General features: G+C 48.1%; 1 long non-coding RNA gene across 2 annotated transcripts in view; it reads right to left on the reverse strand.

Moving 5' to 3' along the window:
* Positions 1-26,324, reverse strand: part of LOC132251204 (uncharacterized) — a 63,939-nt gene that overhangs the window by 10,810 nt on the left and 26,805 nt on the right. For both annotated transcript variants that reach the window (XR_009463105.1, XR_009463104.1), the window contains exons 3-5: positions 10,732-12,111; positions 10,485-10,640; positions 10,180-10,312 (exon numbers count right to left, since the gene is read on the reverse strand). This is a non-coding gene — a long non-coding RNA (uncharacterized LOC132251204). The remainder of the gene's footprint in view (positions 1-10,179; positions 10,313-10,484; positions 10,641-10,731; positions 12,112-26,324) is intronic.

Below are 26,324 nucleotides of genomic sequence, written 5' to 3' on the forward strand. Positions count from 1 at the left end.
TCCTGCCAGATCAGCCCCAGCCAACACACACAGTTTAGTGGTGGGGTTGCTCCTGGTGCAGCTGCAGCCACCTGGGTGCTGCTCAGCTCCTCTTGCCTCTAGGGGCTTGTCCTCCTCCTGGCCTACTATGCCATTCCAGGCTTCGAGGAAGCTGCAGCTGGGTAGCTCCTGCCTCAGCACATGGAGCTCTGGCTCCAGCTTACAGCTGCCTTCCACCCACTTGGCTGCCCACACTGTGCAGGTGGAGTGAGTAGAAGGCAGTTGGGAGCTGGAACCAGAAACCCACGCATTGAGGTAGGAGCTGGCCTGGAGTGGTGCAGCAGCGGCAAGAGCAGGAGTAGGAGGAACCGCTGGAGGTGAGGGGAGCTGAGCAACTTAACTAAGTTTGTGGAAACATGCAAAATGGTTCCCAGTATTGTACATTACCCCAACTACTTTGTAACTGCAATGAGAAAAAAACCACTTTGTTTTAGTGAACTCTGATAAATTTTGTAAATATGTCTGATGTTCTCTGTTGAATTAATCAGGACTTGTGACATGTTTTATCTAGCAACATTCCATCTACTAGTACCCTTACAAGAAGTTTAGGGACTTGTATTTATTTTTATTGATTTTTCAAACCGACCCATATGATCTTTTTATATTAATTTTAGGATTTAAATAAAATAAGTATTTTTAAACATTTTCTCAATATAGCAAGAGAATGAATGAATCAGAAGAAAACTGCTAATTTTCATTTTAGAGAAAGAAAACTACTTCTACCGGAAAGGAAGCAACCTCAGGGCAATTTCACCAGAGAGGCTTTTACATTTCATCTTTGGTATGCTATCTCTGGTATAACAGACATCTTTCATGACCTAAGATGGGATATGGAGAGGTGCTTCAACTTAATGCATTTTAAAATAATTAATCATGTATTATATATGGCCAAGTTCAAGAAACAGCAAATTGCTTTTTATCTTTTATCAGTGGAAGGATGATTTAAGTTTTGAAATCAGATAAATCTAGGTCAATGGTTGGTTTTTTCTTTACTTTCACTGATGTTTGAATGAATCACTAATGTTTGAAATGATGGACAGATCAATCAAAACATATCTAAAAAATGAAGAAACTTTGAGAGGAGAAATGTGTTTGGATTTAGGAAACTACCCAGTTTGAGATCTACTTAGTCCATTACCCTGCCCTCCAGTTTGTGTTATCTACTCCTGAGACTGTTATTCCAGTTCCCACATTTTACTAAAGATTTTTCTTTAACTTCCATCATGATCCCTGCCATGGGTAAATGACTATTTGAAACTGCTACTTTGCCATGTATTGATAAAATTTTGTGAAGGGCTTCTCTAGGATGTCTTCATTTTTATCCTTTCCTCTCTTCTAGTCAGATTGTAACTGCAGACTATATTCTTTTCCTTGCAGTAGGATTAAGCCTTGCTTTGATATTTGTACGAGTTCTTTATGTACTTGTAGATGATTAGTCACTTGCTTTTCATTTCAATAAGAATGTACGTGTTTTAGCCCCTGAAGTTTGTCCTTATAAGTATGAACTTGGTAGCCCTCCCTCATAACTTTCTTCCTTGAGAGCTAATGAGGCTATGTGTACATATTAGTTTTGTAGTTGGGCTGTGTGAAGCTTTGCTGGCTGTTTTGTTCTGACACTGTTTCAACTTGTTTTGAGCTCAAAACAGTGAAATCAAGATGAAACAAAGGGCTTTGAAACAGCCTTAAAATGAAATGAGGGCAGTCGAAACACTTAGAATGTTTCAAAACCTTTCGAGTTGTGAAGCAGCGGCCAGGTTGTGGGAGGCAGGGGAGAGCCAGGGCTGTGCTCCGAGTGGCTCCACAGACCCATGTGGCTCACCCTGGGAGGGAGCACAGCCCTGGCTCTCTGTCTCCTGCCACCAAATTGTACTCCACGGGGCTGGGGGAGCTGATTGGAGCACAGCTGGCTTTGCCTGCCTCCCAATGCTGGGCTGTGCTCCAATCAGCTCTGCCAGCCCCATGGAGCTCAGTCTGGTGGTGGAAGGTGGGCAAAGCCGGAGCTGTGCTCTGTCTCCTGCCACTGGGCTCTGTTCCACGAGGCTGTGAGCCACTGGGAGCTGAGCACGGTGGTGGGAGGTGATTCCCTCCGCCGGGCTGAGTTCCCTAGCGCTCCAAGCCACTGGGAACTGAGCCCGGCGGAGGAAAGTGCCTCACACTGCCTGGCTCCATTCCCAGTGCTGGGAAACTCACCCTGGCAAGGGGATGCACCTCCCCAGCTAGGCTCCATCCTGAGCATGGGGAAACTCAGCTCAGTGTGGGGAGGTGCTTCCCCCAACTGGGCTTTGTCCCCAGGGCAGGGAAACTCATCCCAGTTGGGGGGACATGCCTCCCACCACCTGGCTCTGTTCCCAGCACTGGGAAACTCCCTTGTCTCCAGCACGGAGAAACTCAGCCCGGCAAGGGGATGTGCCTCCCCCAGATGGGCTCTGTCTCCAGCATGGGAAAACTCAGCCCAGCAGAGGAAGGTGCTTCCCTCAGCTAGGCTCCATCCCCAGGGTGGGGAAACTCAGCCCAGCTGGGGATGGAGCCTGGCTGGGGGAGGCATGTCCCCCTCTCTGGGCTGAGTTTTCCAGAGCTGAGAACCACTTGGAACTGAGTTTGGTGGGGGCTCTTCCCCCAGCCGGGCTGTTCCTCAGTGCTAGGTCCCAGGTGGCAGGGGAAGTCTCCTGTCATGCAGCAGGCAGATCGGGGGCCCACCCCAACCCCCAGGAAGTCCTCCCAGGGGTGCAGGCCCTCAATCTGCTTGCCAGATCACAGGATGCTGCTCCTGCTCCCCAGGTCCTGCTTGTCAGCAGGTTGAGGTGCAGTTTCCTAGAAAGCCCTGCTCCTATCTCCTTGGATCTTGGCAGGCTTTGTCCACGTAGAAGGGGCTACCATCCCTGCAAGTTTAATCAGAATGAGGCAAGAAATGACAAAGTTATAGGCTGTTTTGTGCTTCCCCATTACAGCCTATGGGCAAAACGTAGAAACAGCGTCAAAAACAGTGAAACCATTTGGACAAAACGAAATGAAACGGTGCTTTTGAAATGAAATTAAATGAAACTCAAAGCGAAGCACTGTTCCGTCTAAATGGAAGTCAAAGCGGAACGCTGCTGTTTCGCATGGCCCTGTTTTGTAGTGCTATATCTACTCTTATAGCACTGACAAAAGTGAGTGTCCATACGTTTAAGTTGTTTGTAGTGCTACAAGGATGAAGGATCTACCACATCAAGTTTCTGTTTCAAACAGGAACTTCCTCATCATACTAATTTTTTTAGTGCCACATGTAATGTATGGACAGTTACAGGTAGCACTGTAAGGGAGATCCCCAGCAACCCAGAGTGCTCCACTCCCCCTTCCCCACCTTCCACCCCCAAGCAGTGGGGAGAGGGAGGCAGAGTAAGCAGCTACCTCCCTGACAGCCTGCATGAAGCAGAACTAGAGCTCTGCTCACCACAACAAGTATTACAGAGCTGCTATTGCTTTGCTCCTCTGCAATGGTAGCAACAGCTGATTTGGCAGGAGACACCACCTGTCACTGTGGTGTGCAGGCAGCCCAATGAACTGCTGATGGGGCAAGCTGGTCAGTGAGCCTGTCAGGCTCCCCTGGGGTTGGGGAGCTAGAATGAAGCCCAATTGTCAGCCCCTGGGTAGAGAACAAGCCTTGCAGGGACTTTGTAATGCTCCAACGATGGAGCTCTGAATGTGCATGCACCCCCATCGTGCTCTATTTTTGTACAGCTACAAGCCTACGAGATACAAACAGCCTAGATATGATGAAAACTCTTAATATCAAGCCAAATTGCTTATTGAAGGATTCATCTGAGAATCTGGGCCCATCAATCCAGAAAATTTAGAAGAAGCTCCCAGGCACTGGGAGGGACAGGTCAACAAAGCAGTAAAATTTTTCCTTAGGGATTGTAGGCAGGACAGTGAAACAGCCCTCCCAACTTGGGCGGGAAAGGCACTAAGGGCATTTTTACACATGCAAGTGCTGCAGTGCTGGGTGCTTTGAAAAGTGCCTGGAGATGCATCACTTGAAATTGTATAAGCAGTGAAATGCACATTCATGCTGAGAAAATGGTGGCGGTACACTTTTGAACTAAAACACATAGGCATGCATTTTGCCACCTATACAACTGCATGTGGTGCAGCGCAGTTAGCATCAGCTCACGCGAGGAGCAGACTCGATTAATTGAATCTGCTCTGAAGCAGCAGTTCTCCAGCATGTCGCAGGACAAAAAGGTATGTGTATAAATGCCCTAAAGTATTTGTAATGATCTGTTGGATAGCCTTCTTTTTAAATTACATCATGGCTTGTCTAGAAAATGAGATGTACAGGTTTGCTTTTAGGAATTGGCTCATAGGTAAATTTGATATTGTATTAGAACATTGGTCCAGGGCAAATAAATAGCAAGGGTTAAGTGATTTCTAAAGGCCTGTTTTGTCTCACAGTTTCACAGCCTTCAGAGAAGACAGGATGTCTGCAGCCAACTGATGTACACATCCTGGGGAGCTGAAAACATCTAAAAACTTTATTTTTATAATAGAGATAGGCCTGGCTCCAGGGCTACCGTGTCCAACTGCAGAAGGCCTTGGGCTTTCTGGATTTGGGAGAACAGACCAAATTTGGAGGACACCAGTAAAGACCAAATTATGATGTGTGCATGTGACAGGTTTATGAAAATAGGATTGGCTGACGAAACAGAATGTGGACAGTGTGACAACCACAGGAAGGCCAGTTAACAATGCCCAAAGATGAGGAATCACTGGAGAAGAAAGAATACAAAAGGAAGAGTTTTCAAAACAGCAAGGACACAGTTGGCCTGAGCCCTGACCTCCAAGGATGCTGATGTCAGACACTCAAGCAAAGAACCTCAAAGTGGTATTTTTGTACTGGACAGACAGACTGCTTGCCTCGTGTATATTCAGGGCACTGGGAAATTTGAGTAATGTATGTTGTACTTGCTTTGCCTGCATTGTTTTTATTTCCTATCACTGTATATAAATAAAATTTGCCTATTATCAATCGGCAGGGGTTGTGGTCAATCCAATGGTTGTGCTTCCCCGGAGCAAATGCATTGGAGCTGGATGTTGTAAATTCAGCACCAACAATTACCAGGAGGGGTCAGAATGCCTCCCAGTACTGAGTAAACCAAATACACCTTACACATTTTTTTGTACCGGCAATGAATTTTTAAAGTTGTATAAAATTATGCATATTTCAAAAATCTCTTTAGAGGAGGGTTACACTAGGAGTAAAAAGGATAGCATAAAAAAATACAGATGTGTTGCTTTTCTTGGGGTGGGGGGGAGTTACTTTGTTTTGGTGTAAATTTTCTGCATTGTACATTTTTACAATTTTTACTTACTCCATGTGTGTATGGGACTGAAACCCCCTACTGAAATCTGGGTTTTAAAAAACCCAAATGCATCTGTTTTTCAAAGATGGTTATTTTTCAAGCAAGTTTCAGGTAGGTCAAGTCACAGTTACATATTTTCCAGAAGAGGGCTGCTGTTTCAGCCTCAGACAAACTCCTTGCTATCTACCACCCTAGGTTGTCATACACAGACATTCCATGATTGGATTTAAAAAAAATGAGAGACTAAATTAGAACTTCATCCTTTATGTCACATTTTGCTCTCCTTTATACCCATGCAACTCCAATTAAATCAGAGAGGATAGAACATTGCCCCTGCCACTGATTTTTACTGAGCACAAGGTAACTTATACTTCCCCCCTCCACCAGGGGAAAGAGGGGAAAGCCACAAACTTCATCCAGGAAGAGAGAGGCTTTTTAATTAATTAATTTTTTCTTTAAAAGAAGTCAACACTTTTTTTGATAACTTAATTCATAGTGCCTAACTTCAGAAGAAAGAGACATTTGAATGATTTGATGGATGAGACTGCTGCTAAAAAAGGCAGAAAGAAGATATTAATAACATTTACTCCTGTGATTAGCTTTATACATCTTATTCATTATGTGCATTTTTAATTATTAGCTTGCAATAACACACAAAATGTTAAGCCTTTCTTCCTCAATCACCAACCCTGAGATGTTCAGACATAAATAACATTTATGTAAAAAACTGGTTCATTTCAAGGATCATGACTGTAGAATATTTAAGTTGTCCTCATACATATCCAGTGGAATGAATTCAAGCCTTACTCAGCACCTGTGCTAAAGGTAGCTCCTAGTCAACCCACCTCTAAACAGGTACACAATTATTTGAATGAAGAATTCAAAGTAGCTGGCATCACATCTGGCTGCCCATTTTCCCCTTGTGTGCAGTTGGCTACAAAAAACTGGTCAGCCATAATTGCACTAGTCTGATGGGCTCCTTGGCTTGGTTGCTTGATCTTTGTGTTGCTCATGTAAAAAAATATAATATCAATGTCTTTCAGGAACCCTCTTGCAGTCATAGGTTTAACTTGGCTTAAATAACCTCCAAAGATTTGAACATTTTATACAATGCAATTGCAAGTTATGGGTGAACATTTAAAATTGGCATTGGTTTTTAAAAATGTTCCAATGACTGCGGTTTGATCCATTCCCAGAATTCACTGAGATCACAGAAGAGATCCTTGTAACAAGGCTCAAGGGCTGAAACACAGCTGCAGGGGGTTAGAGGGTAATAGCCTGCCAGCCTAGGAGCACTGGGCCAGCTGATAGGGGTGATTGGCTGGCCCTGGAGGAAGTTAAAAGCTCCCAGATATGATGCTGGAAAGGAGAAAGCTGAGAAAAAAGGCAACAGAACAGTAAAGTCCTTGTCCTGGATAAGAGAGGCAGTGGGGGTATGGGGGGGGAGGGCGGAATTTGGTTGATATTTTATTATTCTGTTTATTTTGAGGTAGAAAAGGGGGAAGGCTGGCTTTTGAGCTGGGCTAAAGGAAGAATAACCCTACAAACCTGCATTTAGAATTAAAGTGCTTCATTGCAGGAGATTCCAATTTATTAAGGCAGGGGTCCTTTTCACTTGGGTAGAATCATGGGAAACAAAAGAAAGGGGGGCTGCAATCCGGTGGAGGGAAAAGGGGTTGGCTCAAGGTATTCATTCATAGATTCATAGATGTTAAGGTCAGAAGGGACCTCAATAGATCATCGAGTCCGACCCCCTGCATAAGCAGGAAAGAGTGCTGGGTCTAGATGACCCCAGCTAGATACTCATCTAACCTCCTCTTGAAGACCCCCAGGTCTCCCAGGGTAGGGGAGAGCACCACCTCCCTTGGGAGCCCGTTCCAGACCTTGGCCACTCGAACTGTGAAGAAGTTCTTCCTAATGTCCAATCTAAATCTGCTCTCTGCTAGCTTGTGGCCGTTGTTTCTTGTAACCCCCGGGGGCGCCTTGGTGAATAAATACTCACCAATTCCCTTCTGTGCCCCCGTGATGAGCTTAAAGGCAGCCACAAGGTCGCCTCTCAACCTTCTCTTGTGGAGGCTGAAAAGGTCCAGTTTCTCTAGTCTTGCCTCGTAGGGCTTGGTCTGCAGACCCTTGACCATACGAGTTGCCCTTCTCTGGACCCTCTCCAGGTTATCCGCATCCTTCTTGAAGTGTGGCGCCCAGAATTGCACGCAGTACTCCAACTGCGGTCTGACCAGCGCCCGATAGAGGTGAAGTATCACCTCCCTGGACCTATTCGTCATGCATCTGCTGATGCACGATAAAGTGCCATTGGCTTTTCTGATGGCTTCGTCACACTGCCGGCTCATGTTCATCTTGGAGTCCACTAGGACTCCAAGATCCCTTTCCACCTCTGTGCCACCCAGCAGGTCATTCCCTAAACTGGAATTTTAGGGAGGAATTCCTTGTTGAACTGCATCCTGTTGTTTTCTGCCCACTTGTCCAACCTATCCAGGTCTGCCTGCAGCTGTTCCCTGCCCTCCTGCGTGTCCACTTCTCCCCATAGCTTTGTGTCATCTGCAAACTTGGACAGAGTACATTTGACTCCCTCGTCCAAGTCGTTGATGAAGACATTAAAGAGTATTGGTCCAAGGACCAAGCCCTGCGGGACCCCACTGCCCACACCCTTCCAGGTTGAGACTGACCCATCCACTACGACTCTTTGGGTGCGACCCTCTAGCCAATTCGCCACCCACTGGACTGTGCAGTCATCCACATCACAGCCTCTTAGCTTGTTCACCAGTATGGGGTGGGATACCGTATCGAAGGCCTTCCTGAAGTCTAAGTATACGACATCCACCCCTCCTCCTGTGTCCAGGCATTTCGTAACCTGGTTATAGAAAGAGACTAGATTGGTCAGGCACGATCTGCCTGCCACAAACCCGTGCTGGTTTCCCCTCAGCATAATTTGTCCTGCCGGGCTCTCACAAATGTGAGCCTTGATAATTTTTTCAAAGACTTTACCAAGGTTGGAGGTGAGACTGACTGGCCTATAGTTGCCCGGGTCCTCCTTCCTCCCCTTTTTGAAAATGGGGACCACGTTAGCCCTTTTCCAGTCCTCTGGGACTTGGCCCGTGTGCCATGAGCATTTGAATATTCCTGCCAGTGGCTCTGCAATGATGTCGGCCAGTGCCTTCAGCACCCTCAGATGGAGCCCATCCGGGCCTGCCGATTTAAAGGCATCCAGTTCTTCCAAATGACTCTGCACCACCTCAGGATCTACGCATGGAAGTCTGGCGCCTTGCTGCTGCCTCTCTACAACCCCAGTGAGAGAATTGTCTTGCCCCTCACTTAGGAACACTGAGGCAAAGAACTCGTTGAGGAGTTCAGCCTTGTCCCCCCTGTCCGTCACCAATTGTTTCTGCCCATTTAGCAGGGGTCCAATTCCAGCCTGGGCCTTCCTTTTACTCCCAATATATCTAAAAAACAATTTCTTGTTGTCTTTTACTTGGGTTGCCATCCTCAGCTCCATGGTAGCTTTGGCCCGCCTAACTGCCTCCCTACAAGCACGAGCAGAGGAGGTATATTCATCTTTAGTGATCTCACCCTGTTTCCACTTTTTATGTGCTCCCCTTTTGGCCCTTAGGCTGCCCTGGATTTCTCTGGTCAGCCATGGAAGCCTCCTGGCCCCTTTCCCTTTTTTGCCTCGCTCGGGGATCGTCTTGCTTTGTGCCCGAAGGATCGTTTCCTTTAGGCACAGCCACCCTTCTTGGGCTCCCATCCCTTCAAAACTCCTACTCTGCAGTGCTTCTTTGACTAATTGCCTGAGTGCATTGAGATCAGCTTTCCTAAAGTCTAGCACTTTCACCCTACTGGTTACCTTACCCACTCGCCGTCTTCTGTTGAATTCTATCATTAGGTGATCACTGTCTCCCAAATGGCTACTGATCTGGAGGTCCCCTATCATGTCATCTCCTGTTGCCAATACCAGATCCAGTATGGCATTCCCCCTAGTGGGACCATGCACCTCCTGTGTCAGGCGGAGGTCCTGTACACAGGTTAGAAACCTGCGTGAGTGATGGGACCTTGCTGTCTGCGTCTCCCAGCAGATGTCCGGGTAGTTTAGGTCCCCCATGACTACCGCCTCTTTAGCTTTTATGGTCTCCGAGAGTTGCCTCAGGAGCCCCGCATCTATTTCTTCTCCTTGGTGTGAGGGTCTGTAGCAGACCCCTACCACCAAATCCCTTTCTCCTTGCCCCCCATGTAGCCTAACCCACAATCCTTCTACTTCCTCAACCTTGGATTCTGTCTTGATGAGGTTTGATGTATATTGCTCACTGACAAAGTGCAACCCCCCACCCTTTCTTCCCCGACCTGTCCTTTCTATACAATCTATAGCCCTCAATATGTACCGCCCAGTCATGGGATGAATCCCACCAGGTCTCTGTTAGCCCCACTAAGTCATAGGTGTTTAGTGCAAGCAGGAGCGCTAATTCATCCTGCTTGTTCCCCATGCTCCTAGCATTAGTATATAGGCACTTGAGCCCTGTGACTGGTGCCTTTGCTGCCCCCCCGCTCCAAGTCCCAAGGGGCCCATTGTTTCTTACCTTCTTGTTTCTTACCTGTTCTGTAGTGCTGGTCTCCCCATGGCTTTCAGGTTTCCAATGTTCTCCTTCTTCAGGCTGGGCTGTCCTTGTGGGTGCCACATGGTTTGGTGGTCCACAGCTTCCCCTGCCCTTGTACTCCCCTCCCCCCCGACGAGCCTAGTTTAAAGCCCGCCGGAGGAGATCCGCTAACCTAGTAGAAAACACACGCTTACCTTTGGGGGACAGGTGAAGCCCATCCCAGCTGAGCATGTCCCTCGTCGTGATGTGCGGGTCATTGTCCAGAAAGCCGAAGCCGCCAGTTGGTTTCTCGGATGCAGTTCTCCTGCCATCTTCCTCGTCCGGTCACTGGTAGGATGGAAGAGAATACCACCTGTGCACCAAACTCCTTCAGCACCCCACCCAGAGCACTGTAGTCCGCCATCAGGTGATCGGGGGTTCTCCTGGCCGCATCATTAGTACCCACATGGACTAGGACCATGGGGTAGTAATTGGTGGGCTTGATCCTGGCCTGGATTACCTCCGTCACATCCTGAATCTTTGCTCCAGGGAGGCAGCATATCTCTCGTGCCGAGGGGTCCTGGCGACAGATGGGTCCTTCCGTACCTCACAGGATGGAGTCGCCTATGATGAGCACTCGTCGCCTCCTCCTCTGGGTCCTCGTGGATCTCTTGATCTGTTTGGAGTGTGAAGAACGTGGCGTTTCTTCTTGCCCAAGGGTTTCCTCCTCCCCTTCCATCTCCTGCAGGGTCGCCAGGGCCTCGTACCTGTTCACCAGTCGGACTGGAGAAGCTGGTACCGGTTCGTTGCGAGCTGCTCCGGTCCTGGCTGTGACCGTCTGCCACTCTGCTGTGGAGGGCATTCCCCGGGCAGCTTTTTCCTTGGGTGCCTGGTCCTGCAGGGAAAGGAAATATCTGTCAATTTCATCCTCCGCCTCCCTGATCCCCCTCAGCCTGCTAACCTCCTCCCGGAGCTCCCTCACCTGCGCCTCCAGAGCCCTAAGATGGGCACCTGCCGGACAGGTGTGGGGGCCCCCAATCTCTGCCCCCCCGGCCCTGCTTGGGATCCCCCACAGGCCAGGAGATAGGGGGACATCAGCTCCCCCATGGGCTCAGTCTGGGTGGAGGCCTCAGACCTGTCCCAGGTAGCCTTGTCCCCCTGGGCAGAGGCCCTAGCAGCACTCCTCATAGACATCATTCTATAAGCTGCTGTTTGTAGACCTGTGCGGTGTCTATGCCCTACCCCTACAGGAGTCCCACTCCTGGCCCTTCCTGCCCGCCCGCCGGCGCGAATGCCTGCGCAAACGCCGGCATTCTCTCACAGAGCGTGCCTGTTTGCGTGCTCTGTTCGCGCCGCGCGGCTCGGGAGCGCGGCTCCCTACCGGCTCAGCTATATGGGACCCGGGGGGCTTCCCCTCCGGATCCGGCTCAGCTGTGCTGGGTCCCTCCGCCCCACTTACCTTCGGGGGATCAGCTGCTGCTGCCCCCGCTGTTGATTCCTCTGCTGCTGCTGCTGCCACCGCCGCCTCCGGTCAGTCAGTTGGTAAAAGGGGCACACGTGCGTGCGGGACACACGTGTGCTGACTCCTCTGCTTCCTGCTGCTGGTTCCCGAGTGCTGGGAACTACGTCACCCCGCAGCTTTAAAGCCCGCGGTTTGAATTACCTGCCCCGCTCCAATGGCCAATCAGGCGCCCCGGTCTACCCAGAAGTGCCTGCCGGCAGTTCCGTCCCTACGCTCCCCCGCTGGGGGGATCCGCTGCCGCAGGAGCCTGCTCCCCCCAAGGGTTAGCCCCGGGGGTGCCCCCTGGCCTGGGTGGACAGTCCTCTTCCTAGCCCTCCCTGTTTGCGCGCTCTGTTCACGCCGCGCGGCTCGGGAGCGCGGCTCCCTACTGTCTCAGCTATATGGGAACCGGGGGGCTTCCCCTCCGGATCCGGCTCAGCTGTGCCGGGTCCCTCCGCCCCACTTACTTTCGGGGGATCAGCTGCTGCTGCCCCCGCTGCCGATTCCTCTGCTGCTGCTGCTGCCACCGCCTCCGGTCAGTCAGTTGGTAAAAGGGGCACACGTGCGTGCGGGACACACGTGTGCTGACTCCTCTCCTTCCCGCTGCTGGTTCCTGAGTGCCCCTCGGGATGTCCATAGGTATGTACTTATCATATAAACATAGAAAATTAGTGTTGGAAGGGACCTCAGGAGATCATCTAGTCCAACTCCCTGTTCAAAGCAGGACCATCCCCAACTAGATCATCACAGCCGAGGCTTTGTCTAGCTAAGTCTTAAAAACCTCTAAGAATGGAGATTCCACAATCTCTCTGGGTAGCCTATTTCAGTGCTCAACTACTGTCCTAATGAGAGAGTTTTTTTCTAATATCTAACCTAAACTTCCCTTGGTGCCACGAGACCACTGCACCTTGTCCAGTCATCTGTCACCACTGAGAACACCACTGAGAACACCACTGGAGCTGAGGATGGCAACCCAAGTAAAGGACAACAAGAAATTGTTTTTTAGATATATTGGGAGTAAAAGGAAGGCCCAGGGAGGAATAGGACGGCTGCTAAATGGGCAGAAACAATTGGTGACAGATAGGGGGGACAAGGCTGAACTCCTCAACGAGTTCTTTGCCTCAGTGTTCCTAAGCGAGGGGCACGACAAGTCTCTCACTGGGGTTGTAGAGAGGCAGCAGCAAGGCGCCAGACTTCCATGCGTAGATCCTGAGGTGGTGCAGAGTCACTTGGAAGAACTGGATGCCTTTAAGTCGGCAGGCCCGGATGGGCTCCATCCGAGGGTGCTGAAGGCACTGGCCGACGTCATTGCAGAGCCACTGGCGGGAATATTCGAACGCTCGTGGCGCACGGGCCAAGTCTCGGAGGACTGGAAAAGGGCTAACGTGGTCCCCATTTTCAAAAAGGGGAGGAAGGAGGACCTGGGCAACTATAGGCCAGTCAGTCTCACCTCCATCCTTGGTAAAGTATTTGAAAAAATTATCAAGGCTCACATTTGTGAGAGCCCGGCAGGACAAATTATGCTGAGGGGAAACCAGCATGGGTTTGTGGCGGGCAGATCGTGCCTGACCAACCTAGTCTCTTTCTATGACCAGGTTACGAAACGCCTGGACACAGGAGGAGGGGTGGATGTCGTATACTTAGGCTTCAGGAAGGCCTTCGATACGGTATCCCACCCCATACTGGTGAACAAGTTAAGAGGCTGTGATGTGGATGACTGCACAGTCCGGTGGGTGGCGAATTGGCTAGAGGGTCGCACCCAAAGAGTCGTGGTGGATGGGTCGGTCTCGACCTGGAAGGGTGTGGGCAGCGGGGTTCCGCAGGGTTCGGTCCTTGGACCAATACTCTTTAATGTCTTCATCAGCGACTTGGACGTGGGAGTGAAATGTACTCTGTCCAAGTTTGCAGATGACACAAAGCTATGGGGAGAAGTGGACACGCCGGAGGGCAGGGAACAGCTGCAGGCAGACCTGGATAGGTTGGACAAGTGGGCAGAAAACAACAGGATGCAGTTCAACAAGGAGAAATGCAAAGTGCTGCACCTAGGGAGGAAAAATGTCCAGCACACCTACAGCCTAGGGAATGACCTGCTGGGTGGCACAGAGGTGGAAAGGGATCTTGGAGTCCTAGTGGACTCCAAGATGAACATGAGCCGGCAGTGTGACGAAGCTATCAGAAAAGCCAATGGCACTTTATCGTGCATCAGCAGATGCATGACAAATAGGTCCAGGGAGGTGATACTTCCCCTCTATAGGGCGTTGGTCAGACCGCAGTTGGAGTACTGCGTGCAATTCTGGGTGCCACACTTCAAGAAGGATGCGGATAACCTGGAGAGGGTCCAGCGAAGGGCAACTCGTATGGTCAAGGGCCTGCAGACCAAGCTCTATGAGGAGAGACTAGAGAAACTGGACCTTTTCAGCCTCCGCAAGAGAAGGTTGAGAGGCGATCTTGTAGCTGCCTATAAGTTCATCACGGGGGCACAGAAGGGAATTGGTGAGGATTTATTCACCAAGGCGCCCCCGGGGGTTACAAGAAACAATGGCCACAAGCTAGTAGAGAGCAGATTTAGACTGGACATAAGGAAGAACTTCTTCACAGTTCGAGTGGCCAAGGTCTGGAACGGGCTCCCAAGGGAGGTGGTGCTCTCCCCTACCCTGGGGGTCTTCAAGAGGAGGTTAGACGAGTATCTAGCTGGGGTCGTCTAGACCTAGCACTCTTTCCTGCTTATGCAGGGGGTCGGACTTGATGATCTATTGAGGTCCCTTCCGACCCTAACATCTATGAATCTATGAACAGTCTAGCTCAGTGACAGGCTGGGTCTGGCCCACCAGGCAATTTCATCCAGCCCACAGGCACCCACCACCTCACATAACTCACGAGCCTCCCTCCTACACTGGTGGGGCTGCTGCTTCCACTGCTGTAACTGCTCAGCTCCTTCAGCATCCAGCAGCTCCTCTTTGTCTCCCTGCTGCAGTGCTGGTTTCAGGCAGCAGGTAGAGGTGTGGCAGGGGGGCAGGGGGACCTGCAGTTGGGTGGGAGCATGGAGCATGAGACTGGTGGGAGCATGGAGCCCACACCTGGGGGTGCAGCAGGAGCACAGTGGTGAGTAGAGTGTGGGTGTGAGGAGGGTGGGGAGGTGTGTGGGAGGCGTCAACATGCTCCCCACCCCCATGGTGCACAGTCCCCACTGCTGCCAGCAGCAGCAGCAGGCGCTTGGGGTACTCATGGGCCATGCAGTTGCAGTCACCTGGCAGCATGTGGCTCTGGCCAGCACTGCACATGGTGGCAAGGAGCACAGCCAGGCCAGCCCATCTCTATCGTGCAGGGCTCCCCGCAGCACAAGTGCAGCTCCCTGCACTCATGCACCACTGGGGAAAGCCCTGCATGACGGAGCTGTCTGGCTTCTCCGTCTCCTGCCATGCAGGTCCTGGGACTCCATGAGAAGTGGAGGGAAGCCCCACCCTCTGCTTCCTGGTGGAGTCCCAGGACTTGCACAGCAGGGAAGGCAGCTGGATCAATCATGTGGGGCTTCCTCCAGTGGTGCACAAGTGCCAGGAGCTGCACATATGCTTCAGGGAGCCCCACAATATAGAGTTGGGCTGGTTTGGTTGCACTCCTTGCCATCATGTACAGCACTGGCCAGAGTCATGTGCCACTGGGTGGCAGTGTCTGCATGGCCATAAGTGCCCCAAGCTCCCGCTTCCTGCTGCTGCTACACCATGGGAGGGAGTGTGTGGGGGGATCCCCACACCCTGCAAACCCCACAACCCCCCATATATACACTTCCCAACATGTCCTGTGCACCCCCACATGGCCACACCTCTTTATAAACCCCCCACCATACACACACATATCAACCACCAACCCCCTCCCCAAACACAATATACAAAAGCAAGACTTTATTTTTGAGTTATTATGCAATCCTCTCTATATACACACTATATCTATATACACACTATGAACACAAATCATGACAAAAATATTTTTTGTAATAAAATTAAAGTATAGTAGGTGTTTGACTTTTAGTATATGATTTCATTTTTTTCTTGTTGCAAGATGGCAGTCCTCCCCTTCCAAAAGGAATACTTTTGGGGGCAAGTGGAGGGACTTCCAGGGGCAAAGGTCAGGAGTTAGGGGGCAGAACTTCTGGTCCCAAGATGATAACTAAGGACCGCAGCACCTGTCAAGGGGAAGGGCTACCCTTGCAGCCCTCAACAGCTTAAAATTCATTAAGAGGCCCTGGAACTGAACTAATTGCCCACTCCTGGTCTAGCTCCATCCTCTTTGTAACTACACATCAGGTAGTTGAAGTATGCTATTAAATTCCCTCTTGGCCTTCTCTTTTCCAAAATAAATAAGCCCAGTTCCCTCATTTATCTCTGTCATTATAGTACTATCTTGAGATGAGTGAATTATATTTATTTTTCTGATAAATAAATACTGTTTTTGTCATTATTAGATGATAGGCTCTCTTCATGCATCCCTTCCTTTTGCAAAGAATCCATTAGTTTAACAGGCTATTTCAATTATCTTATAAACAGAGGTTGCAAAAATAGCAGTTATTTTAAAAGATGAAAAACACCTTCTCCATCATTCAGCTAGCCACATAAGCCAACCATAAAGGTTAAGAAGAAGGTTTCTACAACTTAATTTCAATGCTTTCCCCCTCAGGTACCGAAAAATTATTTGGAGTTCCCTAATGAGTAACTGTTTTAAACAGGCTGGTAGATTTTATAATTCTCCCAGTCTCTCATCACCAGGGGTCTTAGAAATCCATTTGCCACAGAAATGTGGAATTTGCATTAAAAAAATATATATATATATATTTTTAAACACAATATCTTTAGAATTTCAGAAAACAAAACTTACTGAAAATAAGTGTGGCTGCCTGCTGCAGGGGAGAAGCTGCTGGCACACAGGGAAGCAGTCAAGATGGTGGTTGGTCTCTCCTCCCTTTGCTGTTGATTGGGCAAGCAGGCTGCCTGTTGTGCAGCCCCTCCCTGTAATCAGTGGTGAGGGGTGGGGCTGTCTTCAGCCAACCAGTGGCAAGGGGCAGGGCCACTACTGGGACCTCTTGGACAATCAACAGAGGGGGGGGGAGGAGGGCGAGGGCGAGCCATGGAAAAACATGGATTTGTATGGGTTTTTTATCTGTAATGTTGTTATTTTTTTATCATGGAAAACTAAGATCCAAGCTCATCACAGGGGAAATAATACACTTGTCAATTATTGATGAAATGTAGAAGAAAAGGGATTCTGAATTCTTTCAGTAAAGCAAAAGGTCCTTGGCATATGGAGATAATTGTCTAGAATGTTATGCCCAAGGGGAAGATTCTCCAGTGATGCACATGGCCAGAGCAAAGTTCTACTAATTGGTTAAGCCTTACATGGAGGATGACAGGATGAACCATGGCTGAAGTGATTCTGTGTTAGCAACACAGAGAACAGCATAGAGACCAGTGACTGAATAGGCCAGGGTCTGGGACATGAAATCCAAGTTAAGGAGGATGTCTGATAGCTTTTAATTTACTAACTGTGGATATTCCATGCCTGGGCAGGGCTCTTCCCTAATTTCATGGTAATGTATTTTTAGCAATTGATCTTCCAAGTCACCTTTTAACTAAGCTGTGAATTGAAAAGGGAGTGATAGGAATATCACTTTCTTACAATATCTTTCCTTTTTTTGGGAAAGAACATAGTTATGTGGGTGGAAACAGATCCTAAGATGGCACAAAACCACTTCACGCTATACTATGGGCAGAAGTTCGTTGGATATACCAAGTCCATAGCTAACGGAGGATCACTCTGCCAGTGGGTTATTCTGCACTAATCTAAATCCAGCAGTGAATCAACTTTTACACCATCTTTTTTGTTGCCAGGTGGTTAAGTTTGGCTAGAGCAACAGCTGCTGGTTAGTTGGGTATCCATTCTATCAATCAACCATTAAGCGTTTATAACAAAGTGCAATTTCCAACTGAGACCCTTATGGTGTATACTGCTACAGGCACCCAGGTTATTTCTCCTTTATCAGCCTACAAATTTTTCAGCAGTTTCACTTGGTGATGTAATTTAGGACTTTAACTAAGCTTTACACAAGCTTATCCCTTCCAGGTAATTAGATGAACAAAGACAAAAATCTTAAAAATCATGCCTGCCTCTCCTCACCCCTCTGGGCCCTAACTTAATTTTTTCCACTTCCTTAAAAGCCTGTACTGGAGCTAGGCAGAAGCAGAAAACAGTTTTCCTCTCCTAGAAAAAAATTCTTACTGGACAAAACCAAGACTTTTCACTGGTTCTTCAAAAAGACAGCCTCCAGAGTAGACAACAGCTCAATGGTTAGGGCACAGACCTGGCCTGTAGTCTGCATTCAATTTTCCATATCCTAGATTACAGCCACAGTCCTAGAGGAAATATTATTTCCTTATGAATGTTTATTTATATAAAAATAGATCATTTCTACACATTGGCATAATCTCTCCCTTTCATTTTCAAAAGAAACCTTATCACAGACCAAACAAACTATTTCCCAACAAAAGTTTCACCAAAAGTGGCCTGCTACAACAAACCACAGTTTCAAAGAACCAAACCATTTAAAAATGTGAACATTGCTAATCAGCTCTAGCATTTGCTCTCAAAGCTCATCTCCATCACCCCAAGCATAGACATCTTTTTAACTCCTCCCTGTTGCATCACTTTTTATAAGCATTAGAGCAGTGGTTCCCAACCTTGGGTTGCGGGGGGCAATGCCGGCAGTGCCGCACACAAAAGATGAGCCGCGCCACGTGCTGGGATCTCCCCTGCCCTTGGGCCACTGCTATTGCACTCTGCTCCCAGGAGCAGATTGTGGCAAAAAAAAAAAAAAGTTGGACACCACTGCACTAGGGGCTTCTTAGCCCATGATTTCATCTAGTTACCTGAGCCTTTAGCATCTCCTCTATCTGGCAGGCTTTATCTGTTATTAGAGCTGCTGGACCAGGGCGCTCTAAGGCTAGGGACAGACATTAAAAAAGCCTGAGCTTGAATTGATTCAATCTTTGCAACCTGGGTAGGCTGAACTGGTTTGTAACTGGACAGACATTATCTCTGGACTGAGGAAGTTCAGGCACATGCCTGCAGTGGCTCAGGCTAGGAGCTGAGGGAGCTAAAGCAGCCCTCCCTTCCCTGGCACAGCAATGAGCTGAGGGAGTGGGTATAGCCAGGCCCCTGCAAAACCTCTGAGTAGGGAGGTCTGCCTGCATGGTTCTAGGCTTTTCCCTGCTGGCTGCAAAAGGGGTGGGACTGTTGCCAGATCCCAGCCCTCTGCTATCACTTTGAGGCTTGGGAGGGGGGTGTAGTGCATGTATCTGTTGAAGATATAGAGCTTTTCAATCTCCCTTTCCCTGCTTATTTATACTGTCTGCAGCAAACTGACAGGTGAGCAAGCCAGTAGGGGCTGATAACAGTGATTATCACCTCATCAGCAAAACAATAGTCTCCCTCAATTACTTCAAACTCTTCTTAAACAGCTTATTGGCTGACCTGTTGATTAGCTCCAAATAGCCCTAAGTGGTCACTGTTCTGTCTGCTTGTCCAAGTGAAATTGGAAAGAGACACATATAGACACCTCTCAGCATTAGCTAGCATACTATATGCCTAGGGGCCATTTTCAAACTGGTTTATGTGCTCTGAACATGTGTTCTGTTACAGGTTTAAACCAGTTTCTGATCACTTAAACCAGGTTCTGTATAATGTCTGTCCCTAGCCTAAACAGGTCATTCAACCTGAAATAGGTAGAGTAGCATAGGTGTGCTCTGATGTATGCCTGGAATCCAGAGCACCAGACAAACAATTATAAAAGTGAGTCACATCATACCTTTATTAGTGTCTCCATCCTGACTTACATGTATAGCTGGACTCCAGCACCTGTCTTAAATTTAGTTTGCCAGTTCATTTTTCCTACTTGTTTTCATTTACAGCTCACAAACCATATTCTGCTCTCCTTTGCATTTCTGTAATGCTGAGTAGCAGTGTCTCTAGAGGCAGAATTTGTCCCAGCAAATGCAGAGTCCTGCTTATTCTATCTAGGACAGATGACTCCATTTCTGCAAAAAAAGATTAAACAAGAAGAAAGCAAAGCCTTTTTTTCCATTTCTCCTGGGCTTGCTTGAGCCTCCTTTGGAAGAGGCAGGAGTTTCCCCAGAGATGTCACAGAGTTTGAAGCAGCCTCCATGCTTAAGAATCAGTGACAGTATTTTACTTCTGGAAAAGACATCCACAGTGTTTACTAAAGTTGCTAAGGGACAGATCTGACCTAGGTATTTGACAACAGCAAAAATCCTACTTTCTCAACTGTTTAATGATGTTTATATAGCAGATATATTTCTGCAATATTTTAAAGGTTGATGTATTCCATACTGACTCTATACAATAAACTCTATTTTTCCTGAAAGGTTCCCTAGCTACTGATTTATTCCTGTAAAAGACAGACTGTTGTGCTGCTACATGTTTTCTTGTTTTTGCTGCTGTTTCTGAATGCAAAAAAAGTGTGAACAGCAATGTAACTGTGAAGCAATGCAGGGTGAAGAGTACATTGGACCATACTGGAAAACAAGTTGTATTCATTAATATGTATTCCATGGTAATTTTATATTTCATGAGATGCTTTTCTTTTTCTCCTTAAGCCCCCAGGAGATGGCAGATGTTTTCAAGTATCACACAGTGAGCAATGTGTCTTTTTTATTGTGAAGATTCCTTCTCACTTGAAAGGATTAGAGGAGGAAGACTTTAAGTTGGGTGAAGGGTTTTTTTGGTCAAATGCTGAAGCTTTGTGTGTCTCCTTGCAAATGTAACTGAAATGTTGAAAACTTTTGTGATAGGAGTATACTGTAGAGGATTTTCCCATTCAAAGCAATAAACTGCTCATTAAAGCTAGTAACACATAGCTTTGGATCCTTGCTGTATTCCGAGATACAGGTGATGCACACTAAAGAGTCAGGACCAGAAATGTAGCAGGATGTCCGTGGTTATTTTCCTGTACATTTCTTTCATTCATACATTTTATTTTTAAACCAAAATTGTTTTGGTAAATGAGGTCCAAACATGAGTTTTCAAATAAACCAGATTTCTATCATGCAACCTACGTAGAGAAAGATAACATATTGGGTGCATATATACATGCACTATACTGTGGAATAGACTAGCTCTGGAGTAAAGCATCACTGTGAGTGCATCTACCCATGAATTAATCTGGGAGCACTTTTCTCTTGAATAAACTACTTGAGAGTAAACTCTCCTGAGCATGAGTCTACACGTGCAGAGACTCAGGAGTAGATTTGCTGTTCCTAGCAGCAGACTGCTCCTGCTCCCTGTGACCCTGCAAGTGACCCCTGCAGCAGCCAAGGGTGTGGGTGACTGAGCTTGGGATCTGGGGAAGGGGCCGGCTGGGTTGTAGCCACAAACCTGGCACATACAGATGGGTACTTGCGACCGCTGGAGTAGAATTAGGCGCACACACGTACTGGTTCAAACAAAGATGGCTTTACCTACACTGTCACGATGTACAGCGTAGAAAGAAAGTTAACTTCAAACTCCAACTTGTGTTACAATCAAACCAAGGAGCTCTTGTAAGACGAGGTATCTTTAAACCGGGTCTGAACTCAAGCATGCAGGACACGGGGGTACGTTGGGGGGGTTGTCGACGGGGAGTCGTTGGTAGGTGATCAGACCGCCAGGTTCCACTCCGAGATGAGCACGGAGTTCTCCAACCTGGGCGGAAACAACTCCAACCCTTTATACGGCTAGCGAGCCAATTGCCAGCCATCACATAGGAATAATTTGAAACCAGCCAATTAGAGTATGCGCATTTGCATATGAGCGGCAGGAACTTTTCCACGCCGGGGTTCTCCACCATGCCGAGAATTCCCCTGTCTCTCTGTGCCTTGTGCTAGAAAGTTCCACTGTACCGAGGCACTCAACTAATCAGTTCTGACAAGGGGGAGCTATAGGCTCCCCCTGGGTGCTAACCCAGGGGCCAGGAGACAGCTGTCTCCTGGCAGGCAGGAGACAGCCGTCTCCTGGCAGGGGCTCAGACAGTGCTGTCTGCTCCTGGGGCAGTCTCTGCCACTGAAGACCAGTAAGGGACAATGTCCCCCTGCCCTGGCAGCACAGAGCTCCCAGCCCCAGCTCCACGATCACAGGGTTGGGGCTGGGAGAGCCATATCCTCATCTCCCAGCACCATCTCTGTCTTCATGGGGCTGGAACTGGGAGATCCTTATTTTCCAGTCCAAGTCCCAAGATCATGGGGCCTGGGCTGCGAGATGCAGAAGGATCTCCCAGCCTGGGCCTCATGACCACAGGATGCATAGATGCTAGGGTCGGAAGGGACCTCAACAGATCATCGAGTACAACCCCCTGCCTAGGGGGATAGAAAGGCCTATCCAGCCTTCTCTTAAAGACCCCCAAGGTAGGGGAAAGCACCACCTCCCTTGGAAGCCCATTCCAAATTTTGGCCACCTTTGGGATTCAGCCTAAGAGATAAGGATCTCCCACTGCCAGCTACAATCATGGAGCTGGCACTCAGAGAGAAAGATCTCCCAGCCCGGTTCCCACAACCATGGAGCTTGGGCTGGGAGATAAGGACCTCCCAGCCCTGGTCCCATAATTGTGGATGGGCGCTGGAAGCTCCCTGCTGCCAGGGGGACATTTGTCCCTCCTGGGTTCCACTTGTGGAGCCTACCCCAGCAACAGGCAGCTCCTGGGGGCAGGGAACAGTGTCCCACCTCCTGCTGCCCAGCTGACCAAGAGCACAGTTTCTCCCAGTCAGGCATCTACACATACGCTAGTGCACAGTTACTAATCAATCATGAGTAACTTTGCTACTTGCATTTTCAGGTAGCAAATTGACTAGAGTCAATTGCTGTGTAGTAAGCATCTGCACGTGTAGACACAGATGCATATTCCACAGTAATTAGCTCTACTGCACAGTAAAGTGTCTCATGTACTTGTGCCATGTCCATATTTGCTAATGTATTAGAGCACAGTAAACTAATTAACTCCACTGTAAGATAGTACTATCTTCAACAGTACTATCTTATGATGGAGTAATTTACTGTGCCAAAACACGTGTAGTCAGTAACCGCAGGTGTCAACTGCGCCTGGTCAGCCCAGCCAAATTGCTCTGCCCCAGCTCAAATTGCCTCTGACCTAGGCACACATATAGATACTGTGCCCAAGAACAGTTTACTCTGGCTTGAACTACTCTGAAGTTTATTGGGTTGTATTAATTGCACATTCATATGCATGGGCAATCTGAATGCGCAATTAATACACAAATGATTAAAAGAACTGCAGTCATCTTCTGCTAAGGTTAGAGATTCAGCCAATAAGACACCATAATGATTCCCAGGATCTGAAAAAACAACAACATGGGGTCCTAAAAGCCTTTATATTACTATTATGTTGCTATAGCCAAATATGTTACATGCTCAAACTATGGTATCTGATCTATAATTTTTTTTCCATTGATGGTTTCTGTTATTTCATTTCTATTCACATGAAACACTCTCTTCCTTTCTTATATGCAAATGCCTGGCAAAAAATATGTAGTCTGTTTTTCTAAAAAACTGCAAGAACAATTGTATATCAAAAAACCCTTACCAGGGCAAATTGGCTGATCTTCACATTATGTCAGTAGAGACATTTCTATCAGCAGAGGGCACCTTAACCTTTTAGGCTGCTTGCAGACATAGGGGGGTGGGGGGGGAGGGTTAGGGTGCAACTAATGCACTGCTTTTCTGGGCATGCACTGGGCTGGGCATGGGAGCGCGCTAAATTTAAAGTAAAGCTCTTTTTTTTTTTATGTCTGCAAGCAGCCTTAATGAATAAGAGCTAATGAGCAATTAGCACTATGTTCTACTGTTATTTATGGCTGTTTTTAAATGTTGGCTTTATCAGGAGATTAATACACTCTTTTTTGCATGAAGGCAAAGAACCTTCAACCACTGCATTTTGCAGAATTCTTATATCCTTTGCTGGAGTATTCTTCCTCAAAAGAAAAAAGAGTTAACTCCAAGGTGAGTTCATTCATCCATGATGAATGAGCATACTGGAAAGTGCACATTTTTCATGGTATATTCAGCTGCTGTCTTAAGAATGCCTTGTGAAATGGGGATAAATACTAGACCAACATGAACAATGCTTTGCCTAGTGGGTATTGTTAGTGCTAGGTCACTGTATAGGTAAGAGTAGGCAAGACTGGAAGCCAATCTACTTAAAGACACTTTTTATTCTTTGTTCACCTGTGCATGTATCTGGTGATGGTAACTCAATGAGTCAATGGTATAAAATCCATAGATTTAAGTGCTATAGAAAACAGTATTTTTCAAGTGTTTATTGCACAATCCTAGAAGAACCAAACTTTGTTTGCCTTAATTTAAAAATGTATAGAATTAGTTTGGTCTTAAAAGGCAGCAAGCATGTACATAAATTAAGCAAGTGCTATTTGATGTATTCATTCATCACATTTAGATGTCCTCTGTTAGGTCTCCTACATACATGGAGGGCAATATGCTGCCAAGGATCTACTTTCTTGACATTAAGAAATATTGCACTGTAAGTTTTACAAAGCAAGTTTGGTTTTAAGAGATGGATTGTTCCTGATAGGCACTTCCTAATGTGCAGGATGGTACAGAGCTGCACTGACCCAGCAGAAGTGGCAAGGGCAATTGTATCTGTCGTTCAGGTTTTGGCATGTGGCACTACCACCGCTTCTCTGGGAGTCATCAGCAGTTCCCTTCTCACAACAGCCAGACCAGCAGCCAAGCCTTTCTGTGGAGCTCTCACACACAACCTCCTTCCCTTTTGGCCACTGCCTCCTACTGCTGCCAAGCCCAGGGTTTTTGTAGCTCTGGCCTGCCCCCTTCCAGGCACCTGACTCGCTGACCAGGCTCAGCTTTTAACCCCTACCCTGCCAGCAGGCTGTGCCTGGAGAGTTCTAGTCTTAAAGGGACTGACCTGCCTTCTGGTAACAGGGCTAGGGTTCCCTGTTACAGCATGCTTTGGGTTTTTCTTCCCAACGTGGAGTACCTTGCATTTTTTGGTGTTGAATGCCATCAGGTTTTCATCCACCCATTTCCTGAGCCTGTCAAGGTTAGTCTGGATCACCATCCTGTCCTCAGGTGAGGATGCTTTACCCCAAAGTTTGGTTTCATTGGCGAACTTGGCCAGTCTGCTTCTGACACCAATGTCCACATCATTAATGATGATGTTAAAGAGTATAGGCCCAAGGATGGAACCTTGAGGGACCCCATTGGTCACTGTGCACCATGATGATTGACTTCCTTCAACTACCACTCTCTGGGTCTGACCTCAGAGCCAATTCCCTAGCCAGCAGACTGATGTAGCCGAGGCCACAGTTGGACAGTTTTTCTATGACATGATCATGGGATACCAGATCAAAACCCTTTTTAAAATCAAGATATTTTTTAAATCCTCTTCCTTGTTCAGGTGATAGGTCACCTGGTTGTAGGAGGAGATGACATTGGTCAGGCAAGACCTATCCACAACATACCCATGCTGGCTATCCCTCAGGATGTTGCCATCAGCCAGTTTGTCAAAAATGGCCTCTTTGATAATTTTTTCCAACATCTCCCCTGGGATAGAGGTCAGGCTGATGGGCCTGTAGTTCTCCAGATCTACTTTCCTCCCTTTCTGGATAGGCACCACATTGGCTTTCTTCCAATCTTTGGGCACTTCACCTGATAACCACGAGTTCTCGAAGATCCATGCCAGCAGCTAAGCTATACTTGCCAGCTCCTTAAGTACCCTGGGGTGTAAACTGCCTGGGCCAGCCTCTTAAGGTGTTCCTTTACATGGTCAACATTGATGGAGGGTAACAATTCTCCCTCACCCTAGCTGTCCCATACCGTATTGAGCAGGGCCGTCCCTTCGGGCTGGTGAAAAACCGATGCACAATACCCATTAAGCAGGTTGGCTTTTTCCTGGGCGTCAGTTGTCCCATGTGGTTTAGTGGGGGTCCAATGTTACCCTTGCTTTTCCTCCAGCTCTCCACATATCTAAAAAGAGGACTTTTTATTATCCTTGATATGTCTAGCCAGTTGGAGTTCAGTTGTAGTCTTGGCTTTCCTGATTCACTCCCTACAGGTCCAGGCCAATGCAGAATACTCCTCCTTTGAGGTGGATCCAGCCTTCCATCCTTTATAGGTCTTTCTTTTTAGACACAGGAGGTCCACTATTTCCCTACAGAGCCAAGGGGGATGTTGTGTCCATGTGCTGCCTTTGCTCCAAGACAGGATAGACACTGTGTGACAGGGGGCCTCCTCAGGGCCGGACTCCAGGGCCCGCCCCGTCTTGTGGGCAACTGCCCGCCTATCTTGCCCGCCACGCCTTTGATGATAATTGATTCAATCAGATGTCAATTAAGCAGGAGGCTGCCCATCTAGTGCCCCGATGCCAGGGGGCGCTCTCTGTGGCTCCTACCTCCCCAATACTGCAGCCCAAGCCTCGCAGATGGCATCATGATGTTCACATAATCACCGGCCCCATATTGGGCCCCAGAATCATCCACACAGGACCCCTTTATGATCCTCTCCTATCAGGCGGCCACTCTGCTGTCATCCGGGCTACCTAGCCCCCCCGAAGCCATGTTCCCCTCTCAGGTGTGGTCCCCCCGGGACCTTCGGCCACTTGCCCTGGCCCACCTCCAGGCCAGTCGGGACCCCAGGCCCCCAGCTCTTGGGCGTCCCTCGCGGTGGGCCCCTGGCCCTTTTGACTCCCATAGTCCTGGCCCCAGCATGGGCCAGTCGAGGGTACTCTCCCCTTCGGGCTGGGTCTCTAGCCGCTCACTCGCATCCTCGGGCCTC

The sequence above is a fragment of the Alligator mississippiensis genome, chromosome 6 (genome assembly GCF_030867095.1).
Source record: "Alligator mississippiensis isolate rAllMis1 chromosome 6, rAllMis1, whole genome shotgun sequence".
Taxonomy (NCBI): Eukaryota; Metazoa; Chordata; order Crocodylia; family Alligatoridae; genus Alligator; species Alligator mississippiensis.